Here is an 18,191-nt window from a genome sequence, read left to right as displayed (position 1 = left end):
AATCCCTTTACTGTGTGAGACTCCCTGGCAGACCTACCTCAGTGTCACAACGTTTACACAAAGAGACGGCAATGGACTTCAATCAGATCAGCTGACTTCTGATGTTTGTTGTTTTCTCTATAGTGGTGTGTGTTCTCTATAGTGGTGTGTGTTCTCTATAGTGGTGTGTGTTCTCTATAGTGGTGTGTGTTCTCTATGGTGGTGTGTGTTCTCTATGGTGGTGTGTGTTCTCTATAGTGGTGTGTGTTCTCTATAGTGGTGTGTGTTCTCTATAGTGGTGTGTGTTCTCTATAGTGGTGTGTGTTCTCTATAGTGGTGTGTTCTCTATAGTGTGTGTGTTCTCTATAGTGGTGTGTGTTCTCTATAGTGGTGTGTGTTCTCTATAGTGGTGTGTGTTCTCTATAGTGGTGTGTGTTCTCTATAGTGGTGTGTGTTCTCTATAGTGGTGTGTGTTCTCTATAGTGGTGTGTGTTCTCTATAGTGGTGTGTGTTCTCTATAGTGGTGTGTGTTCTCTATGGTGGTGTGTGTTCTCTATAGTGGTGTGTGTTCTCTATAGTGGTGTGTGTTCTCTATAGTGGTGTGTGTTCTCTATAGTGGTGTGTGTTCTCTATAGTGGTGTGTGTTCTCTATAGTGGTGTGTGTTCTCTATAGTGGTGTGTGTTCTCTATAGTGGTGTGTGTTCTCTATAGTGGTGTGTGTTCTCTATAGTGGTGTGTGTTCTCTATAGTGGTGTGTGTTCTCTATGGTGGTGTGGTGTGTGTTCTCTATAGTGGTGTGTGTTCTCTAGTGGTGTGTGTGTGTGTTCTCTATAGTGGTGTGTGTTCTCTATAGTGGTGTGTGTTCTCTATAGTGGTGTGTGTTCTCTATGGTGGTGTGTGTTCTCTATAGTGGTGTGTGTTCTCTATAGTGGTGTGTGTTCTCTATAGTGGTGTGTGTTCTCTATGGTGGTGTGTGTTCTCTATAGTGGTGTGTGTTCTCTATAGTGGTGTGTGTTCTCTATGGTGGTGTGTGTTATCTATAGTGGTGTGTGTTCTCTATGGTGGTGTGTGTTCTCTATAGTGGTGTGTGTTCTCTATAGTGGTGTGTGTTCTCTATAGTGGTGTGTGTTCTCTATAGTGGTGTGTGTTCTCTATGGTGGTGTGTGTTCTCTATAGTGGTGTGTGTTCTCTATAGTGGTGTGTGTTCTCTATAGTGGTGTGTGTTCTCTATAGTGGTGTGTGTTCTCTATAGTGGTGTGTGTTCTCTATAGTGGTGTGTGTTCTCTATAGTGGTGTGTGTTCTCTATAGTGGTGTGTGTTCTCTATAGTGGTGTGTGTTCTCTATAGTGGTGTGTGTTCTCTATAGTGGTGTGTGTTCTCTATAGTGGTGTGTGTTCTCTATGGTGGTGTGTGTTCTCTATAGTGGTGTGTGTTCTCTATAGTGGTGTGTGTTCTCTATGGTGGTGTGTGTTCTCTATAGTGGTGTGTGTTCTCTATAGTGGTGTGTGTTCTCTACAGTGGTGTGTGTTCTCTATGGTGGTGTGTGTTCTCTACAGTGGTGTGTGTTCTCTATGGTGGTGTGTGTTCTCTATAGTGGTGTGTGTTCTCTATAGTGGTGTGTGTTCTCTACAGTGGTGTGTGTTCTCTATAGTGGTGTGTGTTCTCTATGGTGGTGTGTGTGTTCTCTCTACAGTGGTGTGTGTTCTCTATGGTGGTGTGTGTTCTCTATAGTGGTGTGTGTTCTCTATAGTGGTGTGTGTTCTCTATAGTGGTGTGTGTTCTCTATCAGTGGTGTGTGTTCTCTATAGTGGTGTGTGTTCTCAGTGGTGTGTGTTCTCTATGGTGGTGTGTGTTCTCTATAGTGGTGTGTGTTCTCTACAGTGGTGTGTGTTCTCTATAGTGGTGTGTGTTCTCTATAGTGGTGTGTGTTCTCTATGGTGGTGTGTGTTCTCTATAGTGGTGTGTGTTCTCTATAGTGGTGTGTGTTCTCTATAGTGGTGTGTGTTCTCTACAGTGGTGTGTGTCCTCTATAGTGGTGTGTGTTCTCTATAGTGGTGTGTGTTCTCTATGGTGGTGTGTGTTCTCTATGGTGGTGTGTGTTCACTATAGTGGTGTGTGTTCTCTATAGTGGTGTGTGTTCTCTATAGCTGTGTGTGTTCTCCGTGGTGGTGTGTGTTCTCTATAGTGGTGTGTGTTCTCTATAGTGGTGTGTGTTCTCTATGGTGATGTGTGTTCTCTATAGTGGTGTGTGTTCTCTATAGTGGTGTCTGTTCTCTACAGTGGTGTGTGTTCTCTATGGTGGTGTGTGTTCTCTACAGTGGTGTGTGTTCTCTATGGTGGTGTGTGTTCTCTATAGTGGTGTGTGTTCTCTATAGTGGTGTGTGTTCTCTATGGTGGTGTGTGTTCTCTATAGTGGTGTGTGTTCTCTATAGTGGTGTGTGTTCTCTATAGTGGTGTGTGTTCTCTACAGTGGTGTGTGTCCTCTATAGTGGTGTGTGTTCTCTATAGTGGTGTGTGTTCTCTATGGTGGTGTGTGTTCACTATAGTGGTGTGTGTTCTCTATAGTGGTGTGTGCTCTCTATAGTGGTGTGTGTTCTCTATGGTGGTGTGTGTTCTCTATAGTGGTGTGTGTTCTCTATAGTGGTGTGTGCTCTCTATGGTGGTGTGTGTTCTCTATGGTGGTGTGTGTTCTCTATAGTGGTGTGTGTTCTCTATAGTGGTGTGTGTTCTCTATAGTGGTGTGTTCTCTATAGTGGTGTGTGTTCTCTATGGTGATGTGTGTTCTCTATAGTGGTGTGTGTTCTCTATAGTGGTGTGTGTCCTCTATAGTGGTGTGTGTTCTCTATAGCTGTGTGTGTTCTCCGTGGTGGTGTGTGTTATCTATAGTGGTGTGTGTTCTCCGTGGTGGTGTGTGTTCTCTATAGTGGTGTGTGTTCTCCATGGTGGTGTGTGTTCTCTATAGTGGTGTGTGTTCTCTATAGTGGTGTGTGTTCTCCGTGGTGGTGTGTGTTATCTATAGTGGTGTGTGTTCTCTATAGTGGTGTGTGTTCTCTATAGTGGTGTGTGTTCTCCATGGTGGTGTGTGTTATCTATAGTGGTGTGTGTTCTCTATAGTGGTGTGTGTTCTCTATAGTGGTGTGTGTTCTCCGTGGTGGTGTGTGTTATCTACAGTGGTGTGTGTTCTCTGTGGTGGTGTGCCCACCTGAATGGAAGTAGCTCCCCTGAGCTTTAAGCTGCCGGATTGCTACAATCATGGTGCCGGGGGCATTGGGGCTCTCCTTAGACTGGAGGGGGAACTGCTGCCCTCCTTCTGGCCCTTCAACTCCACTTCCAGCTCTTTCTGGTCTCCCATCCAAGGCCTAACCAGGATCAACCCGGCCGAGCATCAGAGGCAAGTCAAGCCAGCAGGGGGGATGCAGGGTGGCAGATCAGCTACAGGTGAGGATAAGGAACACCGTCTTGAACTGTTTATTCTACCATGCTGGTAACGTACTACTCTGCCTCAGCAGCGATTAGCACACTTCCTGTGATGATGATGACACTGAGTGATACAAGAACAAAAGGGTCTTTATTTATTTATCATGTGTTTATTTACAACGCCTGGCTGCCAAGTGGGTGGGCCTGGCTGCCACATGGGTGGGCCTGGCTGCCACGTGGGTGGGCCTGGCTGCCACATGGGTGGGCCTGGCTGCCAAGTGGGTGGGCCTGGCTGCCAAGTGGGTGGGCCTGGCTGCCACGTGGGTGGGCCTGGCTGCCACATGGGTGGGCCTGACTGCCAAGTGGGTGGGCCTGGCTGCCAAGTGGGTGGGCCTATGCTCTCCAAAGCTCACCCATGGCTGCACCCTTGCCCAGTCATGTATAATAGGGCCTAATGAATTTATTTCAATTGACTTATTTCTTTATTTGAACTATAACTCAGTAAGAACATTTACATTTTTGCATAGTGTGTTTCCTTTTTGTTCACGTATATTGCTTGTGACTGCTGTGAACAGGTGCATTCAACACCAGTATCATGTGTACAACTCTTCCAAGGGAACACATGATATCATCAGATATGTACAGTCAGAACACATGATATCATACAGTCAGAACACATGATATCATCAGAGACTTATAGTCAGAACACATGATATCATCAGAGACTTATAGTCAGAACACATGATATCATCAGAGACTTATAGTCAGAACACATGATATCATCAGAGACTTATAGTCAGAACACATGATATCATCAGAGACTTATAGTCAGAACACATGATATCATCAGAGACTTATAGTCAGAACACATGATATCATCAGAGACTTATAGTCAGAACACATGATATCATCAGAGACTTATAGTCAGAACACATGATATCATCAGAGACTTATAGTCAGAACACATGATATCATCAGAGACTTATAGTCAGAACACATGATATCATCAGAGATGTACATCCAGAGGTCACATGTTTATGAAAGCAGATTTGCTCGTTGGGGTGTTTCTCTTTGATGAACAGAATGGGACGCGTGGTAATTAAAAGACTCATTAATCTCATCGTACTCCAGGAGGAAATGGAGATCCAAGATACTCTATCACCAGCTAAGCTCCTCTCAAGTCACGTGACAGACTGAAGGTGAGTCAGAGGGCCTTTGTCATTGACTCTCAGTTTAGGATACCAGTGTTCTAATACAGTAGACTCCTGTAGAGGACATGTTAAAAAGGTAAGAACGGAAGTTTAAGTCACAACACATTAATATAGATACTTTTTATTGCTTTGAATACCGGCATAATGTGACTTGAAATCCAACAATTAACAACAGACTTGAGCTAATTCCATTTCTATTCTATTTTAAGACACATGAGTTTTCCCCCAAGTTTATTTGAGCACATCATATTCCAGTAAGTCTCGTCCTCTAAATGTATATATTCTGGATGTCAGGGACAGAGTTCCCCTGAGCAGCACGTAACTGAATTGCATTGATATCGTCACTGCCTGGATCAGGATGAAGTGAGTTTACGTTGAAATCACATTCACTCTCATTCGTTCCAGCCTTAGTCTGTACATTGCCATTAGAGTAATGGTGTTCTTCTTCTATTTAGGCAACAACAACCAAAATTAATGGATTAGCTGATTAGGCGTGAAATGACATTATCTCCCTCAATGTGAAGTTAATAGCGGCGGCCATTTTAGGATAGATCGCGCTTGAGTAACACCCCATGGATCTGTCAATCAATCGTCTTATTACTCTGTGACTGTGTGCGTCTCCTGGGGGTTTGATAATCACACTGTTATTATATGAGTCTGATGAATGCTCTTAGCACTCACCATAGCGATGAGCAGAGCAGCTCCCTTAATGGAAAACGGAGAGGGGAAGTACTGGCCGCCATATAGAATTATGTTTTTGTCAAATAATTGATGGGAAGGAAATTGAAGTGAGTAAGAAAGAGAATGTTTCATCTGACTCGTTTGTTCAGTACACTACTTCCAACAACGCACTTACACACGGACAAGCACATGCGCTCACAAATGTGCACGCATACACACACACACACACACACACACACACACACACACACACACACACACACACACACACACACACACACACACACACACACACACACACACACACACACACACACACACACACACACACACACACACACACACACACACACACACACACACACACACACAGCTTGCCGTACCTAATTCCTTTCCCTTTGCATCAAGGCAGGACACTAAGTACATCACAATTCCCCCTTTCAAATAATGTGCCTCTTTTCCTTCAAATGACTTTCATGACTTCAATCATTAAAGTTCAGTGCATTATCTCAACAAAAGACAGGCAATATGGAAGGCCTAGGCTTTCTTTGTGAATAGCAAAGTTCTTTCACGTTATAGTTTCCTTCAGCTTGCTTTCTCTGGTGATTTTAGGTTGAATCCTGCTATTTCATTTACATTGAGATGAAAGTATCTCAAAATGATTTAATATTGGTCCATTTCCAACTACAGGTGTAGGATCTTAATTTGATCATTCTTTTGTTGCTGATCATTTTTCTGCACTGCAGGCTATGCAGATGAGCTTCGTGATTTGCATAAATTCACTGAAAATCCACACTAAAACAAAATTATATTAACAGTATTGCACTTTTCATGTGGCCTACTTTTGACCAGCTGATAGCCAACCACCGATCAAGCAACATTATGGACTAAATGTTAAAATCCGGTTGCTGCAGGATTATTTTGCCGTGACAATATGGGTCAAATTAAGATCCTACACCTGTACTTTAAATGTTCATGTCAATACAATCATATCTTCCCTTTGCTAGTTCTAAATGGAGAGGATTTCTATATTCACCAGGCAAGGAAATGGCATCAATCAAGGCCTCTATTCTTCTGTGTATGTCTTCTATCAGAGCTGATTTATTCCACAATAAAAATCTTTGCCAAGGGTTTAGTGCTGTTAGCACTGGGTGGTTAGTCATCCAACCAGGTCATGAATTTCAGAGCCTTGGCCACCATTTGATTAGCATGTATATGAACATGCGTGCCGTCTCTCTCTATTCCCCTCTACATCATCACAGTCTCAGACGTGATAAAAACCTAATCATGCCAAAAGCCCGGCGAGGCCATTTTGCAATCTTCTAGCGGTAAGCGCCTGGCTCGATAATTAAAGGGATTTGGAGAGAGAGAGAGAGTGAGAGAAAGAGAGAGAGTGGGGACAGGGAGAGAGGGAGCCACGAGAGGGTCCCTGAGCATCCAGACGTAGCCTGTCGTACCAGACAAGGAGAGACAATGGTCATCATAGTGTTGATTTGACAGGGGGACAAAATCACATTTCCATTTCCAAGTGAAGTGTCCATAGAGTAAAAAGGGGATTATTTATCGCCGTGGGAGAGACAATGAGAGAGAGGGCCTTCGACAATGGCAGGGTTTTCTGTCCTTCATAGCATGCACCCCCTCTTCAGATAGACAGAGGGAGGGGGCAGGGTTTGAATACATTGTGGAGTTTGTTTACCGTGGGGGAGGTATTCATAAATATGTATCTAGATTCACTGTAGATGTGTTTTCCTTTCTACTAGCTGGGCATATGTCATGAATAAATAAACTAAATGCAATACTGTGAAGAAATGGAAATATATTGTGAAAGAAATGTTCCATACTGCAGAGTGATGTAGAGAAGCATTTTTTTAAACTTTGTATTTTTAAAATGTTGTATTTGTTGACCACCATTCTCCACCTCCCACTCTCATTTTCTACATGCCCACACACATCTCCAACAATTATACATTTTTCACTTTATTACAGTATTAGCCATTGAGTAGATTAGGTGGAGAGTGTGTGAAGATACATGCTAAACGCTAAATGGTTCCTTTGTGAGTAGCCTAGCAAGATATCATGAGGGAAATGAAGAGCTTGCGTGTCATTTCCTGCCAAGTATTGGAAATACTTAGAATGATTCATACAATTTGGCTGGTTCACAGATCTTTTTCAACAGCAACAGCATGTGATTATTCTGCATGACACACACAGCCACGTGTAGATTAACTGTGCACCTGTAACGCAGTTCTTCCTGGGAAGGAGAGGCGGACCAAAACGCAGCGTGGTTATTTTTATACATCTTTAATAAAGATGATAACTTGGACAATGTATAATACAAAATAAGAACTGTGACAAACCAAACCAGCCCTATCTGGTGCAACAAACACAAAGACAGGAACAATCACCCACAAAACCCAACACCAAACAGGCTACCTAAATATGGTTCCCAATCAGAGACAATGACTAACACCTGCCTCTGATTGAGAACCATATCAGGCCCAAACACAGAAACAGACAAACTAGACACACAACATAGAAGGCCCACTCAGATCACACCCTGACCAGCCAAAACATAGAAACATACAGAGCAAACTATGGTCAGGGTGTGACAGCACCAAGCATGTGAAGAGTTTATTTCCCAAACACTGTCTCCATCACTTTTTCACATTTGTGTTTTTACACCAGAAATGATTGCTTATGGATACCTTCATGTGTGTAAAATATTACTGTTCTCAGATGATTCTTTTTTTGTTCATAGATTATAGGTGTGTATTAAAATGTTTGTATCCTGTATTATTTGATCAAGTCTATGTCGTTGTCTCACCTAGCTATCTTAAAGATGAATGCAGTAACTTTAAGTCGCTCTGAATAAGAAACAAAAAAAAGAAGTGAATGTAAATGTTTTACATACAGATCATTTACATCAGAACTGTAATAAACACAAAATGCGTCCTTATGAAAATTGTATAATACACATGAAACGCGTTCGTGTAATGCACACAAATACATTTACTTTTTTGTGTGCCTGTCACGAATTTCGAATAAGTAATTTGTGTCTATTTCACAATAAGCTGTGATAGCGTGTTGCATATATGCATGTATCAAATCAAATCCAAATGTATTTGTCACATGCGCCGAATACAACATGTGTAGACATTACCGTGAAATGCTTACTTACAAGCCCTTAACCCACAATGCAGTTCAAGAAATAGAAGTAATAAAATATTTACTAAATAAACTAAAGGGGGAAAAAAATGAATCAATCAATATGCAACACAACACATTTACATAACAATGACGAGGCTATAAACAGGGGGTATCGGTACCGAGTCAATGTGCGTGGGTACAGGTTAGTCCAGGTCATTTATAAATAGATAATAAACAGCATGTCACAGCAAGTGTGTATGATGACACACGTAGCCCTACATGGCACACACACACACACACAAAACCTGTTTGAACAAATGACTAACGTATAGCTAAATAATATATTGCCAGAGTTATCATTCGCAACACAATGTAAATATTTTCTGAATAGAGTGTTAGATTGATGTTTAAACCACATGGCTGTATCTTCTCCTCCATGAGGTTGAAGCAGGTTGATTCAGTCTTCTGACTTGAACCACACAACAAACCAACCCAAAGGCAGGGCTATCGATGCTCAGGGGACGTATCAATGTGCGAGGTCCTTCCTCAGACACCGCCTGGTATAGAGGTCTGGGGTGGCAGGAAGCTTGTCCCCGGTGATGCACTGGGCCGTACGCACTACCCTCTGTGGTGCCTTGCGGTCGGAGGCCAAGCAGTTGCCATTCCAGGCAGTGATGCAACCCGTCAGGATGCACTCGATGGTGCAGCTGGTCAGGTGACGTATGAACGGGAACAAAGTCTATGGTCAGGGGAGGTATTAACGGGACCAAAGTCTATGGTCAGGGGACATGTCAATGGGGACGAAGTCTATGGTCAGGGGACATATCAATGGGGACAAAGTCTATGGTCAGGGGACATATTAATGGGGACAAAGTCTATGGTCAGGGGACATATCAATGGGGACAAAGTCTATGGTCAGGGGACATATCAATGGGGACAAAGTCTATAGTCAGGGGACGTATCAATGGGGACAAAGTCTATGGTCTCAATGGGGACAAAGTCTATGGTCAGGGGACATATCAATGGGGACAAAGTCTATCAGGGGAGTCATGGGGACTATAGTATCAATGGGGACAAAGTCTATCAATGGGGACAAAGTCTATAGTAGGGGACGTATCAATGGGGACAAAGTCTATAGTCAGGGGACGTATCAATGGGGACAAAGTCTATAGTCAGGGGACGTATCAATGGGGACAAAGTCTATGGTCAGGGGACATATCAATGGGGACAAAGTCTATGGTCAGGGGACATATCAATGGGGACAAAGTCTATGGTCAGGGGACATATCAATGGGGACAAAGTCTATGGTCAGGGGGGGACAAAGTCTATGGTCAGGGGACATAATGGGGACAAAGTCTATGGTCAGGGGACATATCAATGGGGACAAAGTCTATGGGGACAAAGTCTATGGTCAGGGGACATATCAATGGGGACAAAGTCTATGGTCAGGGGACATATCAATGGGGACAAAGTCTATGGTCAGGGGACATATCAATGGGGACAAGGTCTATGGTCAGGGGACATATCAATGGGGACAAGGTCTATGTTCAGGGGACATATCAACAGGGACAAAGTCTATGACAAAATGGGGTCAAGTCTATGGGGGACATATGGTCAGGGGACATATCAATGGGGACAAAGTCTATGGTCAGGGGGTCTATGGGGGACATATCAATGGGGACAAAGTCTATGGTCAGGGGACATATCAATGTTAGCAGGGGACATATCAACAGGGACAAAGTCTATGGTCAGGGGACATATCAATGGGGACAAAGTCTATGGTCAGGGGACATATCATGGGGACATTTTAGTGGGGACAAGGGTTCAGGGGAGGGGTCTATGGTCAGGGGACATATCAATGGGGACAAAGATGGTCAGGGGACATATCAATGGGGACAAAGTCTCATATCAATGGGGACAAAGTTATGGTCAGGGGATATAGTAGATGGGGATTGCATGCCTCTCTTCTCCTGGAACAAAACACGAGCTGATTGCTCGGAGGCAGACCAACTCCCTGAGAGGAACTCAATTATTGACTTTGCTAAGTCAACCTTTAATGTACAAATCACTGTACAAACTCTGTCCTTGTCACGGCCCACAGCCAATGACAGCAGGCATTCGGCTCACAGTCAAGCACACATTAATTCCTCTCAATCTTCACACTCAATTTAGTGGTGAATGTTCCTGCCAATATGGCTGAGCCTGAACATTAGAAGCAGTAAATTATACAAACAGCACCTGATTAGTGCGCTGTGCTTCGATGAAGTGAACCAAGGAATGTGGCAGCTGTAGGAGGGGGAAATGAGAACCAAGGAAAGTGGCAGCTGTTGTAGGGGGAAATGAGAACCCAGGAAAGTGGCAGCTGTTGTAGGGGGAAATGAGAACCCAGGAAAGTGGCAGCTGTTGTAGGGGGAAATGAGAACCCAGGAAAGTGGCAGCTGTTGGAGGGGCAAATGAGAACCCAGGAATGTGGCAGCTGTTGTAGGGGGAAATGAGAACCAAGGAAAGTGGCAGCTGTTGTAAGGGTTGGGGGAAATGAAAACCAAGGAAAGTGGCAGCTGTTGTATTGGGGGAAATGAGAACCCAGGAAAGTGGCAGCTGTTGGAGGGGGAAAGGAGAACCCAGGAAAGTGGCAGCTGTTGTAGCCTGGGGGAAATGAAAACCAAGGAAAGTGGCAGCTGTTGTTGGGGGAAATGAGAACCCAGGAAAGTGGCAGCTGTTGGAAGGGGAAAGGAGAACCCAGGAATGTGGCAGCTGTTGTAGGGGGAAATGAGAACCCAGGAATGTGGCAGCTGTTGTAAGGGTTGGGGTAAATGAGAACCAAGGAAAGTGGCAGCTGTTGTAGGGGGAAATGAGAACCCAGGAAAGTGGCAGCTGTTGGAGGGGGAAATGAGAACCCAGGAAAGTGGCAGCTGTTGAACCAAGGAAAGTGGGGTTGGGGAAATGAGAACCCAGGAATGTGGCAGCTGTTGGAGGGGGAAATGAGAACCCAGGAAAGTGGCAGCTGTTGAGGGGGAAATGAGAACCCAGGAAAGTGGCAGCTGTTGTAGGGGGAAATGAGAACCCAGGAATGTGGCAGCTATTGGAGGGGTTGTGGAAAATGAGAGGGCAAATGCAATCCTGTCCTTACATATGTGTTCAGTGGAGAATGTTAAACTTGGCTTATGAAGATCGGCAATAAGAACAGCCAGCCATTTTCATCTTTGACCCCTCACTGCCTTCCTGTCTGTCTAAAGGATGGGAAGCTCTCCTCCTCTCCTCTCAGAATAAGGAGCAGACCGTGACATCACATGGTGGAGATCTCACCCCTGACTCATAGTGAATCTATCATTAGCCAATTCCGGACAGTGTCAAATCTAGACGGTTAATCAGTTCTACATTAAACCCAGCAACATTGTGTGACACAGCTGAACTTGACTCATAAACGCACCAATCACCCAGAGATGTTGTGGATGTATGCAACAGTTAATAAAATATCACATCCTGTACAACCCCCTCCAATCTGATCAACCTTTTTTACTATTCTTTTAGTAGCAGGCATTTTGATGTCCAGTTTTTCAACATCAGTGCAGATGAAGGAAGTATGTAGGAGCCCCTTTAGACTCTGTTTAACTTACGGATTTGTTAAGACTGGTTCCTGAGGTCCTAACAGCCAAAAAGGCTTTGTTAAGACTGGTTCCTGAGGTCCTAACAGCCAAAAAGGCTTTGTTAAGACTGGTTCCTGAGGTCCTAACAGCCAAAAAGGCTTTGTTAAGACTGGTTCCTGAGGTCCTAACAGCCAAAAAGCAAATGGAATCTGATATTTTTTAATCCGATTTGAACCACATTCATAGGTGATTTGAAATCAGATACAAATCAGATACCTGGCCATGTGACTTGCATTCAACAGCGCTCATGTGCTGCACATTATATCCATGTTGCAAAAAGAGGCACCTTGAGCCTCCTGATAGGGACAGTGCAGCTACAGTGCCACCGCATGGAGATACTGGGAGCCTCCTGATAGGGACAGTGCAGCTACAGTGCCACCGCATGGAGATACTGGGAGCCTCCTGTAACATGGAGAACGACCCCTGGATGTCAGTCAATCCTGATTCAACTCAATCTCGTACAGAGTGGGATTGCAGTAGTACATAATGTGACATACTGTGTATGGATTTTTCTACGTATTTATTTCAGTGTCCATCCATTCAATAAAAAAGTATTGGAAAGCAGTCAACTCTACTGCAGCCTGTTTGGTAGAGATGGTAATATTGATTACTGCCAATAATGATTGAGTATTAGGACCGTGCTGCCTTTACCTCTCACCGTAAGATGGGAAAAAAGAAGGTGACGTGGCTAATATGCAAACCAATATTACACTTTTGAATTTGTAAAAAAAAATAAGGTTACGGTTAGGGTTTAGGTAAGGGTAAGACATTGATTTTGGCTAGTCGGGCTGTCAATGGGATGCTGGTCAGAAAAGTCCCCTTAGTCTCTCCATAAGAGGACACATGATAGGCTACTAGAATTCCCTCCATTTAACTGTACCATTGGCGTTCATGGTAATACAACCTAGCCAGTAGCGGTGCCTGGGTCAAACCACTGGGGAAGTCAATGCGGTCCTCCTCTCTTCCATGTTGATGAAATGGTCTATCACTCTGTCATACGGTACAAGGTTTTATTTTTAGTTGTCCTAGGCCATCTGGCTAAAATGCTTGATCGCGCGCCTCACTTCCATTCATGGGCAGCGTTAGCTAGTTAACATTAGCCTTCAACATCTAGCTTCCTCTCGGGCCAGGGGCACAATAATGTATGAACTAATGGTTGGATCAGAATCACCATTGTAATCATTGTACGGAGAATTAAGTCCAAATCCAAATCATTTATGAAAGGGACAATTTCAACTAGCTACCTGTCTAGCCACCGGAGGTTAACAATACAACGAGGGTGTGTTCCTAAATTCAATCTGGAGTGCCAGAGTGCGCTCTGGGCGTTCGTAAATTTAGTGCATTCGACTCTTGGAGCATTCAGAGCGCACACTGGACGCTCTGGCCGATGAGTAGGGTTGATCCGAGCGTTCTGACCTCATTGTACGGAGAATTAAGTCCAAATCCAAATCATTTATGAAAGGGACAATTTTAGCTAGCTACCCGTCTAGCCACCGGAGGTTAACAATACAACGAGGGTGTGTTCCTAAATTCAATCTGGAGTGCCAGAGTGCGCTCTGGGCGTTTGTAAATTTAGAGCGTTTCGGCTCTTGGAGCATTCAGAGCGCACACTGGACGCTCTGGCCGATGAGTAGGGTTGATCCGAGCGTTCTGACCTCACAACGACAGTCATGCACCCAAGCTAACTGGCTAACGTTGGCTAGCTACTTCCAGACACAAATGAGAGAACACCTCACTCTGACCATTTTACTCGCCCTAGCAGAGCTGGTAAGGCTGTTTTCATGTTATCTAGAGCGTCAGTGACTAACTGTGCTGCTGGCAAGATTTTAATTATGCTTTTGACATTTACAGACACCGGTCATATTCAACGGGTGTTGAGTATTCAGTTACTCTGCGCTCTGGCACACTCAAATGAGAGTACTCTGAAATCAGTCATATTCAATGGGTGTTGAGTATTCAGTTACTCTGCGCTCTGGCACACTCAAATGAGAGTACTCTGAAATCGGTCATATTCAACGGGTGTTGAGTATTCAGTTACTCTGCGCTCTGGCACACTCAAATGAGAGTACTCTGAAATCGGTCATATTCAATGAGTATTCAGTTACTCTGCGCTCTGGCACACTCAAATGAGAGTACTCTGAAATCGGTCATATTCAAGGGGTGTTGAGTAATCAGTTACTCTGCGCTCTGGCACACTCAAATGAGAGTACTCTGAAATCGGAGTAGATAGCCAGAGTGAATTTGTGGAGACGCACCACGAGATGCAACAACTCAACTTGTTTCTGTTGATGATGTATGCTCTCAAAGCGATTTGAAAGGAGAGACACTAAATCCAAATTGGCTTCCCATGGTAATAACCATTCACAGTTGAGCTCGCTCAGTTTAGCTCAATGCTGATTGGCACATTTTTTTAAAAACTTTTTTTTGTCAAGTGAGGCCAAATGCTCACTGGCTTCCCTTGCATTCAATGCTACGGGCAGCAACAATGTCATACTCATTTGGGCGAGACAGTTTCTGATAGATGGGCGCTGTTTCACTCGCTCCAATGCTTTCTCCTGTGAGATACATGACATTCAGCCTCTCGCCAATTAAAGGAACATGATGAAACACAGAAAGACGAAAGATAAAATCACGTTTATTGAACACAATTTTTTTTTGGGGGGGGGGGGGGCTGGCTTCTCTTGGTGGCTGTGAATAAAAGGCACTGTTGCTAGCATAATATTTTCTAGATGAAATCCGTAACGTTGAAGATCCTCTTTGTAAAATGATTGACATTTGAAGGTAATTTTCATTTAAAGGTAATTTTCGATTGAGCAGACATATGCAGTGTTTACCCTGAATGTATCTCCGTTAACTCAGGAACATTACCTTTAAAATGTTCTAAACAGAAAAGGGGGGAGAGTAACATTGTTGTCGAAAGTAACATATTGTCAATGACATACATATGAGACCAAGAGATGTTGGATTCATTTTGGGACTCAATCTGAAGCATTTTAATCAAAAGATCACATTGGTTCTCAAAACAGGGACTAAAAAGTAATGAAAATAAATATTTGTTTGGTACGGTGAAAGAATAACGCTACACATGCTTTGCAGTAAGCAACGCAACAACAAAAAACAATTGCATCAAACCAAAATATTGACATAAATACCAATATATAATTGTAAACAATGATAAACAGTCAACAGGATAAAACAGGCTGTCTGCCACAGTCCTGCCTCCGAGCCAGGCAGTAGAGTAGGGGGCAATCCTGTAGAAGTGCATAGAGGAGTCACAGGGAGGTCACCCCTCCTTTTGGGTCGGGACACAGCGTCTCCTGAGAGGGCAGTCCTCACATCCTTCATGGCCACCCCTGGGTACTCCATCTCAGGCTCTCCAGGGTCTTCAGGAAGGAGCGCAGGGCGTGATCCTCTTCCAGGGACGACCCTCTCTCCTCTTCCTCTGTGATGTCAGAGAATGGGGGGCGTGTCTGCATCCAGAAGCAGGGTTCCCGGTGGCCCCGGCTGCAGAGCTGGACACCAGGGACCGCAGGCTGAGGGAACACCTCCATCGCCAACGGCAACAGATGGTCGGGCAGCGTGTCCATTCTGGTGGCCAATTCACTCAAGGGGCTGCGAGGCCGGGGAGAGATCCGGTGTGGAGTTGAAAAGGTCTGGAAAATGAGTGAAGGAGGAAACCTGGACGGCTTTGAGCTCAATCTGAGCTCTGACAGTAAGTAAACTATGAAGCCAGGAATAATGCTATCAATTTATCTTTCTAGTAAACAGCCATTTCAAAATCCCCAGGTCCAGGTTATTCCTATCTGTACTGGTATATCTACATGTTTACCGCCATCTGTCCGGGTTGCTGCTCCTGATAAGTGTCTGGAGGGAGGAGGAGAGCTTGATCTCTTCCACAGTACTACTGCTCCCTCTGGAACTCCTCTCAGTAGCCTGATCTCTTCCACAGTACTACTGCTCCCTCTCGAACTCCTCTCAGTAGCTTGATCTCTTCCACAGTTCTACTACCTCCCTCTCGAACTCCTCTCAGTAGCTTGATCTTTTCCACAGTACTACTGCTCCCTCTGGAATGCAGTAGCTTGATCTCTTCCACAGTGGTACTGCCCCCTCTCAATTTCCTCTCAGTAGCGTGATCTCTTCCACAGTACTACTGCTCCCTCTGGAACTCCTCTCAGTAGCGTGATCTCTTCCACAGTACTACTGCTCCCTCTGGAACTCCTCTCAGTAGCCTGATCTCTTCCACAGTACTACTGCTCCATCTGGAACTCCTCTCAGTAGCCTGATCTCTTCCACAGTTCTACTGCTCCCTCTGGAACTCCTCTCAGTAGCTTGATCTTTTCCACAGTACTACTGCTCTCTCTGGAACGCAGTAGCTTGATCTCTTCCACAGTGGTACTGCCCCCTCTCAATTTCCTCTCAGTAGCCTGATCTCTTCCACAGTACTACCACTCCCTCTGGAACTCAGTAGCTTGATCTCTTCCACAGTGATACCACTCCCTTTGTGTGTCTGTGGGAGCTGTTAGCTGTTTGACTCTCAGCTCCACCCATGGTTATATAGGTCCCTCCCTCCCAGCCACCCACTCACTCCTGCTGACTACCCTCTTCCTCCAGTGCCAGGCACCCCCTTCCCTCCCTCCTTTTCAACAACGTCACAGTTCCGGCTTCCATAACAATCCTCCGGAATCTGCCCCCAGAAATAAACATGGAAAAGAGTCAGAGGGTAGGGGTGACAGCAGGAGAGAAAGAGAGAGAGCTGGAGAGATACAGAGAGAGACACACAGAAAGAGACACATGCACAAATAGATAGAGAGAGAGACACACACAGAAAGAGAGAGATACACACGCACAGACAGAGACACACACAAATAGACACACACATACAAAAAAAAAATAGGTTAGTGTTGAGCTAGTAACCAGTAGGTAGCCTAGTGGTTAGAGAGTTGGGCCAGTAACCAGCAGGTAGTCTAGTGGTTAGAGTTGGGCCAGTAACCAGCAGGTAGTCTAGTGGTTAGAGTTGAGCCAGTAACCAGCAGGTAGTCTAGTGGTTAGAGTGTTGGGCCAGTAACCAGCAGGTAGTCTAGTGGTTAGAGAGTTGGGCCAGTAACCAGCAGGTAGTCTAGTGGTTAGAGTGTTGGGCCAGTAACCAGCAGGTAGTCTAGTGGTTAGAGAGATGAGCCCGTAAATGAAATGTTGCTGGTTCAAAAACACAAGCTGACAAGGTGATTGTTTTTCCCGATGTGCCCTTGAACAAGGCACTTTAACACCACACTGCAGCTGTCTGGTGAATGTGAAAATAAAATATAGATGTTTTAATTAAGAGAATGAACTAGACTGGTAATTAAGAATGCAAGAAACAAGTACATCTCACACAACACACAGGCCTGTCTGATGTGTGTGGGCTGCTTTCCCCAGTTATGACCCAGATGGCCTTAGGCATGTATGTGTGTGCGCACGCACGTGCACACAGTACCCAGGTCTCCAACAGACAGCAGAATTACATATGGACACGCAGAGTCTGAAGCTGCAGTCATGACAACTACACATCATTCTTGTCGTCGATATAATTATTCCATATGTCACACTTGTGACTGCTGTATGGTGCTTCAGTTACCATCCTTAAGGAAAGCCCAGTCTGCTGTAAGGTGCTTCAGTTACCATCCTTAAGGAAAGCCCAGTCTCTGCTGTAAGGTGCTTCAGTTACCATCCTTAAGGAAAGCCCAGTCTGCTGTAAGGTGCTTCAGTTACCATCCTTAAGGAAAGCCCAGTCTCTGCTGTATGGTGCTTCAGTTACCATCCATAAGGAAAGCCCAGTCTCTGCTGTATGGAGCTTCAGTTACCGTCCATAAGGAAAGCCCAGTCTCTGCTGCATGGAGCTTCAGTTACAGCCCATAAGGAAAGCCCAGTCTCTGCTGTATGGAGCTTCAGTTACAGCCCATAAGGAAAGCCCAGTCTCTGCTGTATGGAGCTTCAGTTACAGCCCATAAGGAAAGCCCAGTCTCTGCTGTATGGAGAAAGCCCAGTCTCTGCTGTATGGAGCTTCAGTTACAGCCCATAAGGAAAGCCCAGTCTGCTGTAAGGTGCTTCAGTTACCATCCTTAAGGAAAGCCCA

This window comes from Oncorhynchus gorbuscha, linkage group LG04 (assembly GCF_021184085.1).
Source record: "Oncorhynchus gorbuscha isolate QuinsamMale2020 ecotype Even-year linkage group LG04, OgorEven_v1.0, whole genome shotgun sequence".
Classification (NCBI taxonomy): domain Eukaryota; kingdom Metazoa; phylum Chordata; class Actinopteri; order Salmoniformes; family Salmonidae; genus Oncorhynchus; species Oncorhynchus gorbuscha.
The sequence above is the reverse complement of the archived record's forward strand: the minus strand, read 5'-3'. Positions refer to the sequence as shown.